Below are 17,733 nucleotides of genomic sequence, written 5' to 3' on the forward strand. Positions count from 1 at the left end.
ACTGTGCCCGAGACGGACATACTTTGAAAGAAGGAAAACATAACAGCGGTGAGGTAATGAACCAACACACAACAGCAAGAAAGGATAGCCACGTTAACCCGAACAAGGGAAAGCCACGCTAACCAAACCAAAGCAACGGTTACTGAAACAGTAATAGGGACAGCAACAGCAGACCCAACCAAGAACTTACAACCAGGTAAGCAGGGAACACTAATCACGGAGGCGGGCACCCAGTATCCCCTACGGACTACGAGAAAAGGATTTACCAGCAGGTATTACATTCTAATTTTCTCTAACGTCCTAGGGAATACTGGGATGGATTAGTACCACGGGAAGTCCCAAAGCTCCCAGAACGGGTGGGAGAGTGCCGAGACCCCTGCAAAACCGTCTGACCAAATTGAAGGTCATCACCAGCAAGGTATTAAACTTATAGAACTTAACAAACTTGTTCGAAGCAGACCAAGTAGCAGCTCGGCACAACTGTAAGGCAGAGATGCCACAGGCAGCCGCCCAAGAAGATCTAACCGACTTAGTGGCGTGGGCCTGAATAGACCTCTTCAGTGGCAATGCCGCAGAAGAGGAGGCCTGTTGAATGGTCAACCTGAGCGATAGAGCGATGGACTGCTTAGAAGCAGGACATCCAATTTTGATAGCGTCATAAAGAACAAAAAGCGAATCATACTTCCTGTAACGAGCTGTCCTCCTGACGTAAATTCTCAAAGCCTGAACAACGTCCAAGGACTTTGGAGCAACCGATGTGTCAGACAGTACAGGAACCACTATTGGTTGATTAATTTCAAAAACGCCGAAACCTCATGAAATAGGAAATAAGGGCTCTTACAGGATAAGGCCCCCAATTCTGACACGTGTCTTGACGAGGCCAAAGCCAGCAACATGACAGTTTTCCAAGTAAGATATTTAAATTCTACCCTGTGTAAGGGTTCAAACCAGTCTGATTGGAGAAAGGTCGGGACTACATTGAGATCCCACGGAGCCGTGGGAGGGAAGAAAGGTGGTTGCATGCGAAGGACACCCTTCAGGAATGTCTGAACTTCTGGAATTACAGCCAGCTGCTTCTGGAAGACAATGGAGAGGTCCGAAATTTGAACCTTGAGGAAGCCCATATCCACGGTTTCCCTTTTCAGAACTCTGGGAATGAGAGGAATTGGAGGAAAAGGGTACACAAACTGGTAAATCCACGGTGCCGTCAGAGCGTCCATCGCTGCAGCCTGTGGATCTCTCGTTCTGGAACAGTAATAACGAAGCTTCTTGTTGAGACGAGAAGCCACCAGGTCTATGTGTGGACAGCCCCTCCGGTGAACTAATTGTTGAAACAACCGAGGGTGAAGGCCCCATTTCCCCGGATGGAGGTTGTGCCTGCTGAGGAAGTCCGCTTCCAAGTTGTCCACACCCGGAATGAATATGGCTGAGATGGCCCTCGTGTTGGCTCCCCAGAGGAGTATCCTTGACACCTCTCACATGGCGGTCCTACTTTTTGTTCCTCCTTGTCGGTTTATTTACGCCACCACCGTGGCGTTGTCCGACTGTACCTGAATGGCCTGATTTCGGAGAAAATAGGAGGCTTGCAGAAGAGCATTGTAAATTGCTCGAGTTCCAGAACGTTTATCAGAAGTGAGGATTCCTGACTTTACCACTTTCCCTGGAACTGAGCCCCTTGGGTCACTGCCCCCGCAACCTCGGGGGCTGGCATCAATCATCAGTAGAGTCCACGATTGGGTACTAAAACTCCGACCCTCCACGAGGTGAGAGACTCACAGCCAGGACCTCGCTTTTGACGAAAGAGCAATACACTAACATCTGCAGGTGAGACCCTGACCACTTGTCCAACAGGCCCAGCTGGAACGGATGGGCATGGAATCTGCCGCACTGGATAGCCTCGTAGGAGGCCACCATCTTGCCTAGTAGGCGCCAGCAGAGATGAATCAAAATCTTACGTGGTCTGAGCACCGAGCGGACCATAGCTTGAATCGTCAAAGCCTTGTCCATGGGGAGGAATACCTCCTGAGACATCGTGATCAGTATCATTCCCAGGAACGAAATTCTGTGTGTCAGTTCCAGATGAAATTTCTGGAAATTTAGGATCCACCCATGTTCCGTAAGAAGGCGAATAGCCAACTTGATGCTGTTGAGCAGACTCTTTCTGGACACCACCTTTATCAGCAGATCGTCCAAGCAGGGGACTATGTTGACTCCCATCTTGCGGAGTTGCAGCATCATCTCCACCATGACATTTGTAAACACCCTTGGAGCTGTGGAGAGACCAAAGGGTAAGGCCTGAAACTGGAAGTGGTGGTCCAGTATAGTGAAACGGAGAGAAGCCTGATGTGGAGGCCAAATCACGGTGTACAGATATGCACCCTTGATATCCAGGGATACCAAGAATTCCCCTTCTTCCAGGCCAGGGACCACAGCCCTTAGGGACTCTATCTTGAACTTGAACACCCGAAGATACGGGTTCAGAGACTTGAGGTTCAAGATCGACCGTACCGAACTGTCCGGTTTTGGTACCACGAAGAGACTTGAATAAAAACCCCTGTTGTGCAACAGCGGAGGTACCGGAAAAATAACCTTTGTTCGTAGTAGTTTTTGAATGGCATCCTGCAATGTAACCTTTGCTACTGGTGAAGCTGGCAAACTTGACCTGAAGAATTTGAGAGGAGGGAGTGCTTGAAATTCCAAACGGTAACCCTGGGATATGAGGTACCTCACCCAAGGGTACTGGCAGGATTTCACCCACACATGGGCGAAGTGTTGAAGTCAAGCACCCACCTGAAAATCCCCCTGTAGCTGGGGCAAACAGTCACGTGGAGGGCTTAGTGGACGAGGATCCGGAGACCTGGTCCAGAGACCTAGCAGCGGCTGGTTTACGGGACTTACCTCTATTTCCTCTAGCTGCATTGGCGGCACCTCTGGCTCTGCCTCTAAATCTGGCCACGCAAAAGGACTGCAGAGAGGGCCCAGGATAGGGACTGCCAAAGTCGAAAAATATCATGATGCATATGCCTTGTACTAACCCCTCATGCACACGCCCGCTGCGCGTGCACACGCTCTGCCGTGCGTGCAAATATCCGCAATTTGCGTAATATCGCTCCGGCGATCACGCGCGTGGTATGCGCATTTACGGTAGAGTTTGTAAGCGTCTAGCGTGCGACTCGATCGTAGCATATTTAACCCAAATAGTGTGTTTTATAGTAAATATTCCCCTAGACAATGTCAGCAAGTATGTTTAGTTTAAACTGTTCCTGGACAGAGAGATTCCTCTTTACATGATAGGAAGGGTCAGACAAAGGTTGAAAGGTGGTGTTTAGTATCCAGCTGTAGGATATTTTAAGAGTAACATTCCGATGTTGGTTAGGAAAGGATCGCTCGCTCTTGCGTATAGTTATGTGCAAAAATAGTTTATGAACATATATTGTATTTGCTGCAAATTACACATGCGGCGGGAATCCTGAGGATACCTCCCACCAGAGCAGTTGGAGAAAGACACAGCCCACCTGTTCAAATCCACCTATGACCTTTGCTATAATGTGGAGACACATTCCTGTGTCCAATGAACAATGAGATTATAGGGACCATTGTATTGTGAATGTATGTTGTGTATATAAAGACCACCATTGCCTGGCCAGACACTCACTCTCTCTGAAGGCTTTCTATCTGAATGCTGAGGGCTGGATCCAGGACGCACTTGCAAATCATCCCCACGTATGTATATTTCTCTGTAGCCATTTTGTTATCCATTTTGTTCGCCATTTGTTCCCATTGTGTTCTCATTCTGTTCGCTCTTGTTTGCGATTGTTCGCTATTGTATGTATTATTCTCTGTTATTCTGTTTAGATTTCCATGTTAGTTTGTAGTGTATAACTTGTATTGTGTTTCCCTTTTTCTCTAAACCATCCACGGCGGTGTTAGAGCTGCTGTGGTTTTTAAATCCAAACCAGGTCTTGTGTTTTCACTTCTCCACAAAGGGCTTTTCTTAGCGTCTCAATTGCTCAAACAGCATACACCTTATTAAGGTTTCTAATCGTTACATCATTTCAGTACTTGGTTATTAAGGTTTAGAGTATAAGTATATTATCACTGTGTTTTATTATCAAGGTTTAAAAGGTTATCCACTGTGTGTGCGCCCGCTGTGTGTAATCCGTACACCCAGCGCAGCGTGTGTACGCCAAGTGCGTACCACGTGCGGGACTCTGTACGCAAATAGCGTACAAAGTGCGTAGCACGTGCACGTGGTCTAGCGGCCATAACAGCTCCACGGTATTAGTATATAGCTTCATGTTTAAAGGTAATATTTGACATTATCAATTGAGGGCTCGTCCGGTCCTCCTCATATCCGCAGCCTAGCAGGACAAGGCAGACTTTCTATCTATCAGCAAAGGGCGGGAAGGTAGTATCCCCTGTTAGCCGTTTGGTGGTCGAGGATACAGTAGTGCCGATTAGATAAGAGTCTGCTTCGCTTGGTTTGTAGGGATGCTGGTGGGATCCGGAAGGTAAGAACGTAAAGCTATTGTTTTTTTTAAATCTGAAATTTCTGTTTGGTGCAAATTGCGCACGCAACACACGCACACACCTGTATTTCATTTGTGTACTCTGCATATCTATTCGCTTGTTGCCATTAGCATTGATTATTAGATACATTTTGACCCGTGCTGAGAAATTTGTTGCTATTTAGTTAAAAATATAAAGTAATATTTAAGGGAGTACATGTAAAACACACACGCAGCCTGGCCCAGTTATAAAGGCTTATACAGGAGATACTGTGTGGTGTGGGTTAGCGATTATAGTTGAATATCGTTTACATTTATAGAAGTGTGTTATTTGTATTACTGCGGACGCATCCGGCCTTTGTACACGTGTCCCGGACAGCGTGCGGGACTGCGTACGCAACGCAAAAGCTTACGCACGTGGCGTGTTTACGCAACGTGCGTACAGATACGCCCACTAAATACAAATCACACAATAGCACTGTTTTAGTTTAGGCGAGGCGGTAGCCACGCGATAATAGCACAAATTGATCAGTATCCAATATTTAGTTTAAAAAACACCTTTTTTTCTGTATTGCCTCTGGGGAAAGCCATCAGTTAACAGGAAATGATTTTTCTGATCAGAAAACTATAGAATGATAGTGTGGGCTGAAAAAGGTATGAGTGTATTGAATCCCGCTTGGTGGTCTTGGTGAAGCACGGTCTAGGTGAAAACGTGCGAGCACGGTCCAGGTGTACACGTGCGATGGAGTGTGATAAAAGTTTTCGTGGTATTACGCTCCGGCTGTTGTGGAGCACAGACGGAAGAGACTCCAATGATCCTACCATTTATAGATAACAAGTGTCTATAAGTGGTACGATTGGACCGCACGGTTGTATGTGTAAACAATTGACGCAACATGATATGAGGTTGCATATTCGTGCGTAAATCCTATCCTCATACGCGTTGTAGTGAGCACATGCAATCGTGATTTGTGTAAAATAGAGGTAGGGCCTGCAACGGCTACACGAGTCTGCTAGAAGGCTGACAGGGGATACCCGGAGCAGAAGAAGCTGGTGGAAGAGCTTGAAGAACTTCCACCGTGGACTACTGTGTTTGGTGCATTTTAGGCTGTGTTAAAAAGGTCCACAATGGAAGCCAAGTGCACAACACAGGGACATTTAGCAGTTAGGGTTCAGACTGCAGAGCTCAGACCCCGAGGGTCGGCTCGATTAGTAATGTGGGGGAAGTATGGTCCCCACACTGAGACCTTTTGTGATGAATGGACACGAATGACTGTGGGGGATAAGGCACCATTTCCTGGGATAGGTAGTTTTGACTCGGAGGTATTACATAATCTAAGGCTTGGGATCTGTTTGTTCAAGTCCCAAAAACAAAGGATCAGACACACAAACTGTTTACATTTATGGCAACGAGAGAGTGATATACAGAAGGAATTAGCTTACACAGCTGGTTCTAACCCTAACAGGAAACTGATGGCAACTGGAGGGACAATGGCTACAGAGAATGGCATACTGGGATATGATAATAGTGCACTTAATAAATGTAGTAATGACAATAAGAGTAAACGTAATAAATGTGTTAATGACTATAGGAGTAAAACTGATAAATGTACAAATTCTAACCCGTGCAAGTTGCACCCCATGTTAAACTTCCCTCAGGATTACAAGCAAGAAAGTGAGCCCAGCACGATGCCGGCACTTTCTCCAGCAGCCACCATAGAAGACACCCAGGTGGGCACGGCCCAATCGGTAAAGGCAGTAGTAAAGCCCCCTAACGGAGGGTCAGGTGAGGTTGTGTCCACAGGTAAGTACGGTATTGTATATTATGCACAGACAATTGCACCTCACATTGTAGAGTCAACACAAGATGTTGTAGTTGAACTTAATCCTGTCAGGGTGATTGCAGTCCCAAATGGAAAGACTGACGCTCAGGGAGTCACTCCCGTCAGAGACATTGCCATGCATTGTCCCTGGTCCCGGACAGAATTGAGGACAATTATGTCTGAATTTCCCGATCCCAGAAGAGATTTAGCCGCATGCCAAAGGTTCATTAAAGAACTAGGTAACGCCGCCGAACCCACTAACAAAGATTGGCGGACAGTACTGCGGGCATGTTTGCCCTCTACTATTGACCCTGCGAAATTCATCACTGATTGTAAGTTAAACGCAGAAGTACCTCTCACTGAGGAATACAATCAGGAGAATGTGCGACAAATCAACCTGCAATTAGGAGTATATTTCCCAACTGTTGTCAAGTGGAACAAAATTTTCTCCATTAGACAAAAAGAAGGTGAAACTGCTTCTGATTATTTCAATCGAGCACTACAGGTAATGGCTAGATCTACTGGGATCGCGAACATTGAGGAAAGTGTACATCATAGAGAGGTAGCGGTGTCCGTATTAATGGAAGGTTTAAAAGAAGTGTTGAGAACAAGGGTACAGACCACTCAAACTAACTGGAGAGGTATCTCGGTGGCTGCATTAAGAAAGTCCGCTGTTAAGCACGATCGGAATATCAGTAAACACGGAGTCACAGGGGGGTAAGCAAATGACAAGAAGTATAAAAGTCCTGACAACGAAGCCACATCAGCCTAAACCTCAGACCCCTGTTGGTAAGTCGTATGTGGTAAGATGTTATAACTGCCAGAGGGAAGGACATTATGCAAGGAGTTGCAGATTTAGAGACCCACATAACGTATATAGACCTCCTAGACAAGAACACGAGCAAAGTTATGACACACTGTATGACGCACGTAATTGTAATCAGGGATCATATAGGAAAAATTTTGGGCCGCACCTATATAGTCTGCAGCCAGTGAAGTTGATTGTTAGCCTTGATAGTAAGCCTGAGGTTACAGTCGATGTAATTGATAGGTCATTCCTTGTAGACACAAGGGCGGCCAGGTAAACCCTGTGATTTATCTTTAAACGTTTCCTCTTCATCTCTGACGTTCACCAGCAGAACTACAGCTCAAACGTCACATATCTACTTGGTCTTTTCAGAGGTATGCCCAACCCCAGTGTATCTTACCAGCATCATTGTGCCTGGCCACGCACAGAGGGTGGAGAGTGGAAATACTGGTGGGGGAGACTGTGCAGAGATAACGATGGACATGTTGGTGTGACAGCCTGATGGAGAACGGAAATCTGACAATTTTTCTCTTTTTCTATTATTCTCTCTTTTTGTTCTTTCATGTTTTACGGATGGTATGTCACACAACAGTTAAACAAATGGTAATGCAAGATTTATGCTCCTTACAGAAATATCGCTGATTCGGAAAGAATATAGTATCACTGGAGTGTTCGTTTTGGGAAGACTGAGAGGCAGCACTGTTGAGACGGCATCTGAGCAAGAAGAACAACAAGACTAGAGACGAATTATCGTAACAATTTTCTTTCCCTCCTGAGTATTTTCTTTTCCCCCATTACCACTCTTTCTTTCTCCTCCTGCAAGATGGACTTGCCCCAAGAGACTGCATTCCGTGTTTTCCTGTTGACCCTGTTGTTGACCAGAGCAGTCTGTTTCGGTGAGAGTACCAGAGAGGTCGAGAAAGGATCTGGAATGGGTTCTGATGACAAGGCGTAGAATTCCAAGAGCAACACAATCACCGAGCAAAGGCGAGTATCAGAAAACGATCTGGTAGTCATGACACTAAGAGACATTACGAAGGATTGTTAGCTGAAGAGAATTGTATCTGTAGGAATTGTGAAAACATAGTTGAGGACGGGTGCATCCAGAGATGTCAGTCCAGCATTAATATCAACATGGACCGTCATCCATTGAGTGACTATCACTCATTAGTGGGTAAGGTTTTAAACCAAACGGAATGCTGGGTGTGCTCACAAGTACCTCAAGGTCATAGAAAGTCAGGACTAGTTCCATACTCTTTAACGATAGATGAGGTACTTAAATTAAAGGGGTGGGAGACCGGTGGACAAGAAATTTAATATTTCTAGGCCTCATAGTTTGAAGCTCCACCAATATCATGTGGATAGGTCCTTAATATGTTTTAACATTTCCAATCCCCAAAAGCCGGGAAATTGGGAAGTGACATGGAACAACCAAACCATGACATTCTCACACAGAGCCGATAGAATGCCCATAGACTCAGAGCTTATACGCCAAATAGCCAACAGTGGGAGATATTTTCAATATAGGTACACTCTAGGAAGTAGGACCATGCGAGTTGGAGAAGTATCACCAGAATACTGTGCGCATATCATACAGCCTGATACGTGTACTAGACAAATGAGAGAGTTAGGGATAGGATTTTTCACCTGGAAGGTTTGTAATATGGTGATGTCATATTCTGTCCCATATGTCCTCCCCGATGATGCATATTTCATATGTGGGAGGAAGGCGTATAAGTGGCTTGCCCCAAACTCAGAGGGATTGTGTTACATTGGAAGAGTGTTGCCAGAAGTAATGTCCATTACCCATGAAAAGATGCAAGACGTTCACCGCAATGCTCAAGCTCCTTACACTCACACTCATTATGAACACATTGTAAGGAGACACCTTATAGATAGGACAGAGCATGCAGCCTCTGATTTGATCCACGAATCCACCAGGATTCAATTCCTACTCGCGCTAGATATTACCCGTACCGCCAGAGGAGTTATAAATTTTAGGTATATAACTGCACTAGCGAACCTGATAGACAATATCACCGAGATGTATGATGACACCTTCAGGTATACTGGGAGAGAATTGCAAGCTTACAAAACGGAACTGATCCAGCACAGGATGGTTCTCAATTACATCACAGCGGTGACAGGCGGGTATTGTGTCACCCTAGCAACTCAGTATGGTGTGAAGTGCTGTACATATATCACAAACAGCACTGATGACCCAACCGAGGTCATAGATCAAAAGATGGACGATATCTTGCAATTGAAGTGGGAGTTCCGAAGGAGGCACCACCTTACCCTTACTTCTGTGAGTAATGAACTGACCGGCTGGGTATCATGGTTGAACCCACACAATTGGTTCTCAGGTTTAGGAGAATGGGCTCAAAATGTTATCGTTAATGTAGGGAAATTTCTTTTATGTATCCTAGGAGTTGTCATAATGATTGGATTGATATTTAGATGTGTTCGGATTTTAATGAATCGCAAGCGTAGTACCAAATTGATGAGTTTGAGGAGCGAGGGCATTGTAACAACAACTGGTTTAATTTATGACCCATCAATCGAGACAATGCTGTGATAAGACGTGATTCCACGGTCCGTTACTTTCACCCGTTTCTCCTTTGTTTTTCTCCAAGGTAAAAAGACATCCACTCGGAAGAAGATTTTGATGACCTTTATACAGACCATTGATGAACTTTTTCAGACATTTGATGAACTTTTAGAGACTTTAACTTTCTATGGACACTTGAAAAACTTTGCTTGCCACTTACAGCAAAGATACAGCAACCCGGACAAGACATCAACAAGACATCCAAGGACAATCACATACATTATCATGTGAATGCATTTATAACGCATGTTTCTTATCTTCATCTCTACGATCTTCAGGTAGTGACACACATAGTCGACAGGTAATATAGGTACATATATTAGCACTCACATTATCCCCCATCATGTATCATCAACTAATGTGCACCCCATTTGTTGGAACTAAAAGCCGAAAAGAGCTCGGTAGAGTTTGTTAGCCCACTTACAGACCCTTAATACGGGATAAGAAGGATTCAATGTATACTTCGCAATACCTCAAAGCTTATTTTAGAACATGTATGGCACGATGATACATGACCCCTCAGACATGAATTTCATACATACATGCTTTACTATCCCACAAGGTCATACATTTCCCACCTTCTCCTCTCCTCCCCACACCCAATCATATATAGGTATTTCACGGTATTATATATATTTTTCTGCTTAAATTGTTTAGATAGTGGCAGTTATTGTTGACTGCCAAAGGGTGGACTGGCAAAGTCAAAAAATATCATGATGCATATGCCTTGTACTAACCCCTCATGCACACGCCCGCTGCGCGTGCACACGCTCTGCCGTGCGTGCACATATCCGCAATCTGCGTAAGATCGCTCCGGCGATCACGCGCGTGGTATGCGCATTTACGGTAGAGTTTGTAAGCGTCTAGCGTGCGACTCGATCGTAGCATATTTAACCCAAATAGTGTGTTTTGTAGTAAATATTCCCCTAGACAATGTCAGCAAGTATGTTTAGTTTAAACTGTTCCTGGAAAGAGAGATTCCTCTTTACATGATAGGAAGGGTCAGACAAAGGTTGAAAGGTGGTGTTTAGTATCCAGCTGTAGGATATTTTAAGAGTAACATTCCGATGCTGGTTAGGAAAAGATCGCTCGCTCCTGCGTATAGTTATGTGCAAAAGTAGTTTATGAACATATATTGTATTTGCTGTAAATTACACATGCAGCGGGAATCCTGAGGATACCTCCCACCAGAGCAGTTGAAGAAAGACACAGCCCACCTGTTCAAATCCACCTATGACCTTTGCTATAATGTGGAGACACATTCCTGTGTCCAATGAACAATGAGATTATAGGGACCATTGTATTGTGAATGTATGTTGTGTATATAAAGACCACCATTGCCTGGCCAGACACTCACTCTCTCTGAAGGCTTTCTCTCTGAATGCTGAGGGCTGGATCCAGGACGCGCTTGCGAATCATCCCCACGTATGTATATTTCTCTGTAGCCATTTTGTTATCCATTTTGTTCGCCATTTGTTCCCATTGTGTTCTCATTCTGATAGCTCTTGTTTGCGATTGTTCGCTATTGTATGTATTATTCTCTGTTATTCTGTTTAGATTTCCATGTTAGTTTGTAGTGTATAACTTGTATTGTGTTTCCCTTTTTCTCTAAACCATCCACGGCGGTGTTAGAGCTGCTGTGGTTTTTAAATCCAAACCAGGTCTTGTGTTTTCACTTCTCCACAAAGGGCTTTTCTTAGCGTCTCAATTGCTCAAACAGGATACACCTTATTAAGGTTTCTAATCGTTACATAATTTCAGTACTTGGTTATTAAGGTTTAGAGTATAAGTTTATTATCACTGTGTTTTATTAGCAAGGTTTAAAAGGTTATCCACTGTGTGTGCGCCCGCTGTGTGTAATCCGTACACCCAGCGCAGCGTGTGTACGCCAAGTGCGTACCACGTGCGGGACTCTGTACGCAAATAGCGTACAAAGTGCGTAGCACGTGCACGTGGTCTAGCGGCCATAACAGCTCCACGGTATTAGTATATAGCTTCATGTTTAAAGGTAATATTTGACATTATCAGGACGTCTAGTCGGAGGCACAGCAGACGGCAAATAGGTAAACTAACCCGCCTTTGCTTGAGAGATCTACTTGTTTAGTTCTTCCCCAAACAGGACATCCCCTGTAAAAGGAAGATTTTCCACGCCTTTCTTGGAATCAGCATCCACTGACCACTGTCGCAGCCACAGATCTCTGCGAGCCGAGACCACCATCGCTGTGGCATGTGCATTAATGAGGCCTATTTCTTTGATTTCCTCGCTCATGAAATGTGCAGCATCCTGGATATGATGCAGTAGAGTCAGGCTCTCATCCTGAGGTAGAGTGTCAAACCCCTCTATTATATTATCACACCATTTGACCATGGCCCTTGTAATCCAACCGCAAGCAATGGTGGGTCTCTGCGCTACGCCCACTGCGGTATAAATCGATTTGAGTGTAGTCTCAATCTTCAGCTGGGTCCTTAAGAGAGATAGCACCAGGTACAGGTAGTACAATCTTACGTGACAGCCTGGACACGGATGTATCCACACACTGGGGGTTCTCCCATACCTTTCTATCCTCCGGTGGGAAAGGTAAAGAATTTAGCAACCATTTAGGGGTTTAACATTTTTTGTCAGGCTTGACCCATGCCTCTTTAAAGAGTGAGTTTAATTCCTTGGAGACAGGGAAGGTGGCAGAAGATTTTGGTTTTACATTAAAAACCAACTCTTCCTCAGGTTCTGTCTGCTTATCCGGTATGTTGAGGACTTCCCTAATAGAATAAATTAGGGCGGACTTCCGGTGGGCGGGGCATCCAGCATGGCCGCATTTTAACTGAGCTCCCTACAGCGACCTGCATAATCAGTGCCCATCCTGCTTAATTCAATAATCTAATCAACCACCTGCAGAGATTAAACTGAGAGGATCACTTTGAGGTCACTTTTGTTGGGGAGCGTTTATATTCCACCGGAGTCCGGCCACCGACACTGATGGCCCTCATGGCAGCCTGAGACGCTGGGAGTAGCGTGCCCCCTCCCTCACTCACTGTGAGTCTGTATGCCGTCTCCCTAACTTGTTTCCGGACAAGCTAACACTCTCTGGCGGCAGCAGTGTTATCCTCGCTGGACCCCCGTAACGCCTTCACCTAACTCTGGTGGGCGCCTGGTGAAAGAGGCGGAGAAGAGGGCTCGCGGGACGGAAGAAGCGGAGTCCGTGGAGAGGCCCGACCTGCATCCGGTGACACCGCGCTCCCCATCGCTATCTTGCAGTGCGGTGAAGCTGGAGACTGCCGCGGCGGACGTGGAGCCCTGACATCTCACGGACCCTGGTAGGACGATGCAGCCTGGTACAGCGGGGTGGACGCGGTACGCAGGGACCTGAGGAACACCAACCTGAGGCGCCGTGCGGGGAGAGGGGGAGACGCGGTCTAACACTGCAGTGGCTCTGGAGGCGGCCCTGGACGGAGGTGTGAGATACAGCTCACCCGGTGCAACCTCCCAGCTTGTATGTTGACAGCCCATACCCCACCGAGGTGCCTGACCTGAACGATCTGCTGAAGGCGGACTAAGCTTTCTCTGTGCTGCCTGCAGCAGCTGTTATCTGACTGCGGAGTGAGTTACCAGGAGACCTGAGTGGTGGGTTTTTTTTTCCCTCTCTTTCTGCCCTGCTACTTTCTATTACCATTTAATTGGCAGTTTTGTGACTGCAGACATACGCTTTACTACCCCTTTTTTGCAGTTAACCCCAGGAACATATAACTCTGCCTGACAGCCTGTTTGCCTGCACTGTATGTACTTTGTGACACTGCAGTAACTAGGCTATATTTTCCTGTGCCTTATTTCTTCTCCTGCTATCTGGACTGCCCTGGCTGCACTTACTACAAACAGTGTGGTCCTTTCTGGATGTGTGTTTTTTCTGTAAACTCCCTGGATGTTATTGGAGGGACACTAGGAAAATAGTCTGAAATCTTTAAATGTGCCTTGCATTCTGCTGAAATCATTTAAGGATTATGTGTGATTTTTTGTTTTTTTTGTTTTCACCAAGCACCTCTATTCCGTATTGCTTGACACCTCAGTTTATTCTATAGCACGTGTTTCTATATATACCCATATATCTAACACACAATTGCAGGTTGTTACTAATTACCAGTGTCCGAACACTGGTAGTACCCGGTATTTGTCTCTTCCCAATTAACAACCTTTCCCTTCCCACCTAGTGTGTTCTCCTACCCCCCTTGGACCACCACTTCCCCCCCTTCTCTTTTTATCCACCCCTCCCTACTCCCTTGCATGCCGGCAGTGACTGCTTTTGCCTCGAATTTGAGTCGTCGCCGATTTCCCCATCCACCTTTACAGCTGACTGAAGTGAACCCACTGCTGAACATTGCCCGGCTGGAATACCTGTGTCTTGCCCACACCTCAATTAGTGACACAGCAACACTATTTTCTTACACATAGCTTGCAGTGTCTTTGTGCTAGCTAAGGTCTGCTAAACAGGGTCAGGTATCTCTGACTATTTTCATGTTCGTCTGCCTGGTTTATGTTCACTGTATTATTTTCTGCTGCTGTGGTCTGCATAATTATGTTTCAGTCTCTCCTTAACTAAGGCAATACTGCCACCCAGTGGCCCTAAACTCTTGGTTAATGTTCCACCTCCCACAGTCTGCAGTCTGAACCCTTAGACATACTGTTTGCTGTTCATATGTACCGTTTATTTTTTTTATTATTTCTATGCAATTCTTCCATTCCATAGCTTTCAAAATAATTCTGTTTCTGTAATTCGGTGGGCATATTCTGGTGCTAATAATTGTGATGCAGGGCTGCACCCATATTTTTGAAGGTTCACATATTTTACAGGTCAATATTCATTCATACAAATTTTTTTTTTTTTTTGTGGCTCGCCTGTTATTATTCACACGTTCAGCCTAACGTTTTAACTATGTGATTCTACAGTGTGTGTATGTTATATACCTTGACTATGTGATTGCAAAATGCTATGTTCTTTTTGCTGGGATGCCCCCTTGCGAGTCATGTTTTTAGTATAATAGCGTAACAGTATTCTACCACCCGAGACATTTTATTCCTAACTACAATATCCTCGGTGATTATCGCCGATCATACTTCTACCATTGTGACCTTTTTTTTATTTTTTATTCCCCTGGGGTATGGATAAATACCTCGACAGAAATATGCCTCCAAAACAATCTAACCTCGCTGGCAGGGCTGGGAAGGAAGTGTCCCAAAAATCAGGTCCCTCCTCTCCTGGTAGCCCGGAGATTGACACTTTAGAGACGCATGGAGATAGGCTTTCCCCTTTGACGGCTAAAGACATTGCCGATTTTATGACGCCCCTAATGGACAAAAGATTCAATGACCTCCAAGCTCGCTTGGATGCGGGGTTAGCGCGTATCGATTCGCACGCGACCCACATCACGGCCCTGGAATCTAAAGTATGTGGAGGATAATGTTCATTCTGGTCACGATGAGGTATCTACTCTCCACCAGCTTACACAACAGTTACAGGACAAACTGGAGGATCTAGAAAATAGATCCCGCAGAAACAACCTCCGGTTTGTGGACGTACCTGAATCTATTACGGGATCGACCCTTACATCCTTTCTAGATACGGATCTGCCCACATCATTGGGGATCATAGCTAATATCGAAATACCCCATATTGAGAGAGCTCACAGATTAGGGGCCTTGAGGGAGGGGGCATCACAGCGGTCATGCCCAGTTATTGCCCGCTATCTCGATTATCGAGCTAAGGAACAAATCTTGCTCGCATATCGTAAAGCTGGGGGCCTGGTAGTCGGGGGACATAAGATTTTAATATTTCAGGATTTTTCCACCGCAGTTGCTCAAAAGAGGAAAGAATTCTCTGAGGTTTGCACTTTTTTACACAACAAAAATATTAGATTTGCCTTGCTGTATCCTGCGAAACTGCGTGTGCAGGAAAATGGCGGCCACACCTTCTTCAATGACCCGGAGGTGGCAAAATCACATTTTCTGACAGATAGGCTACTGCAGCGATCATCACGTAGATAAAATGTTGTTTCAACGTCTTCCAACCGCTGACTCACCGAGATTCTCACGTCTCGGGTGGTACTGATTGTATTTGTTCTTTTTTTTTTCTTTTTCTCTCTGTTCCTTTTGTTCCTTTTTGGGGAGGCATCCCTACATGATAGGATTTTATTAATATATTTAGTAGTGTTCTGTGTGCGCACCACTAGGCCTAGATGGTGCCCACCATAGTTGATGTTGGTTGGAAAATATTTGAAAAAGGAGTTGTGAGTCATTGTGGATATTTGAAATTGCCATGTGTCTTGTTCATTCTTCTGTTAACATGTACATTCTGTTTTAGCGTACTGCCTTGGTGCTGGGGGGGAGCTACCGATCTAAATCAAGTAATATGGTCGATTTTCATGCATTACATTTATCCGTGGGGGGTGAGTGGCCATGCCGTCTTCTGTGAATAACCCCTCTGATACCCTCCCTCCGAAGCCCCTCCGGATAGTCTCCTGGAACGTTGGTGGTTTGAACGCGCCTATAAAGAGACGGCGTGTCGCCACACACCTTAAACCAGATGTAGTGTTCTTACAGGAGACTAACTGGATGACCGGTGAGAACAACACATTGAAGGCTGCCTGGATTGGCTCCTGCCTATCCGCTCCTTTCCATAGGAAAAATAGAGTAGCCGCCATTTTATTCCGTAGAGATCTTCCATTTACTATCATGGATGAAATTATCGACCCTAACGGAAGGTTTATAATTCTCGACGTTGAAATCTTCCACACCAGGTACACATTGGTTAACATTTATGCCCCCAACGTTAACACACATTTATTCATTCAGGATTTTGGGCATACTCTGCAGGGTAGAACAAACTACCCTCTAATAGTAGGGGGCGATTTTAATATGGTAGAAGATCCTACGATTGACAGATCGCCAGCCATGCCCAGAAATACCGACTTTCATAGCAGGTTTTTGACCTTTTTTAGACACTCCCTGGACCTTTCGGATCCGTGGAGATTGCTCAATCCCGGGGATAAAACGCACACTCATTTGTCAATGGCCCATAATTCATTATCTCGCATAGATAACATTTTTATAACTGATGAATTGGTGTCTCATGTCTGCCATGTGGACATACATGATATTCTAATATCAGACCATGCCCCTGTTTCCTTGGCTCTTACCCACTCCTCCATGCATCCATCAGATCGTATATGGCGCTTTCCACATTATCTAGCTAACTCAGAAGACTTTAAATCTTATCTCACTTACCACTGGACGAATTTTGTTGATGAGAACCTAGATTATTGGAATACGCCTGAAATCTTTTGGAATGCCTCTAAGGCGGTGATGAGGGGACATATCCTAAGCTATGTGGCTAAAAAGAAAAAGGAGTCTAAGGCAGAATATATTGCACTTAAAACAGTAATGTCAGACGCATTTCAGGCTTATGTTTCGGCTCCATCGGAAAACACACTGACCACATATAGACAAGCGCGACAACTACTGGAAACTTATCTAGTAATGCAGGCGAAACATTCCCTAGATTACACTAAAAATAAATTCTACAGGTGGGGGAACAAGGCGGGTAGATTGCTTGCTGTCATGTCCCGACCCCCTAGGAAACGGCATACAATAACCGCATTGAAACACCCTGTGAATGGCACCATCATAACCAAATCCCAGGAAATTGTATCTCAATTTCAAGACTACTTTACGACTTTATTCAAGTCCTCCCCAGTAGATGAGGATGTTCAGAATCACTTGCTTACAAACTCCGTGTTGCCACCACTGACTCCCGACCAGCGGGAAGCCTTGGCGGGCAAAATTACGATGGAGGAAGTCAATCACACTTTCTCACATTTACCTCATGGCAAATCCCCAGGCCCAGATGGTTTTTCGGGCGATTATTATCGCATACTGCAACCTCATATTGCCCCTTCATTATTGGAACTATTCCAAGCCATACATGAAAGACACTGCCC

At 45.2% G+C, this 17,733-nt stretch overlaps 1 protein-coding gene across 1 annotated transcript in view; it reads right to left on the reverse strand.

Moving 5' to 3' along the window:
* The window catches only part of PSMD1 (proteasome 26S subunit, non-ATPase 1), a 211,607-nt gene that overhangs the window by 138,551 nt on the left and 55,323 nt on the right, over positions 1-17,733 (reverse strand). The gene's annotated exons all lie outside the window — the stretch shown is intronic.

The sequence above is a fragment of the Pseudophryne corroboree genome, chromosome 4 (genome assembly GCF_028390025.1).
Source record: "Pseudophryne corroboree isolate aPseCor3 chromosome 4, aPseCor3.hap2, whole genome shotgun sequence".
Taxonomy (NCBI): domain Eukaryota; kingdom Metazoa; phylum Chordata; class Amphibia; order Anura; family Myobatrachidae; genus Pseudophryne; species Pseudophryne corroboree.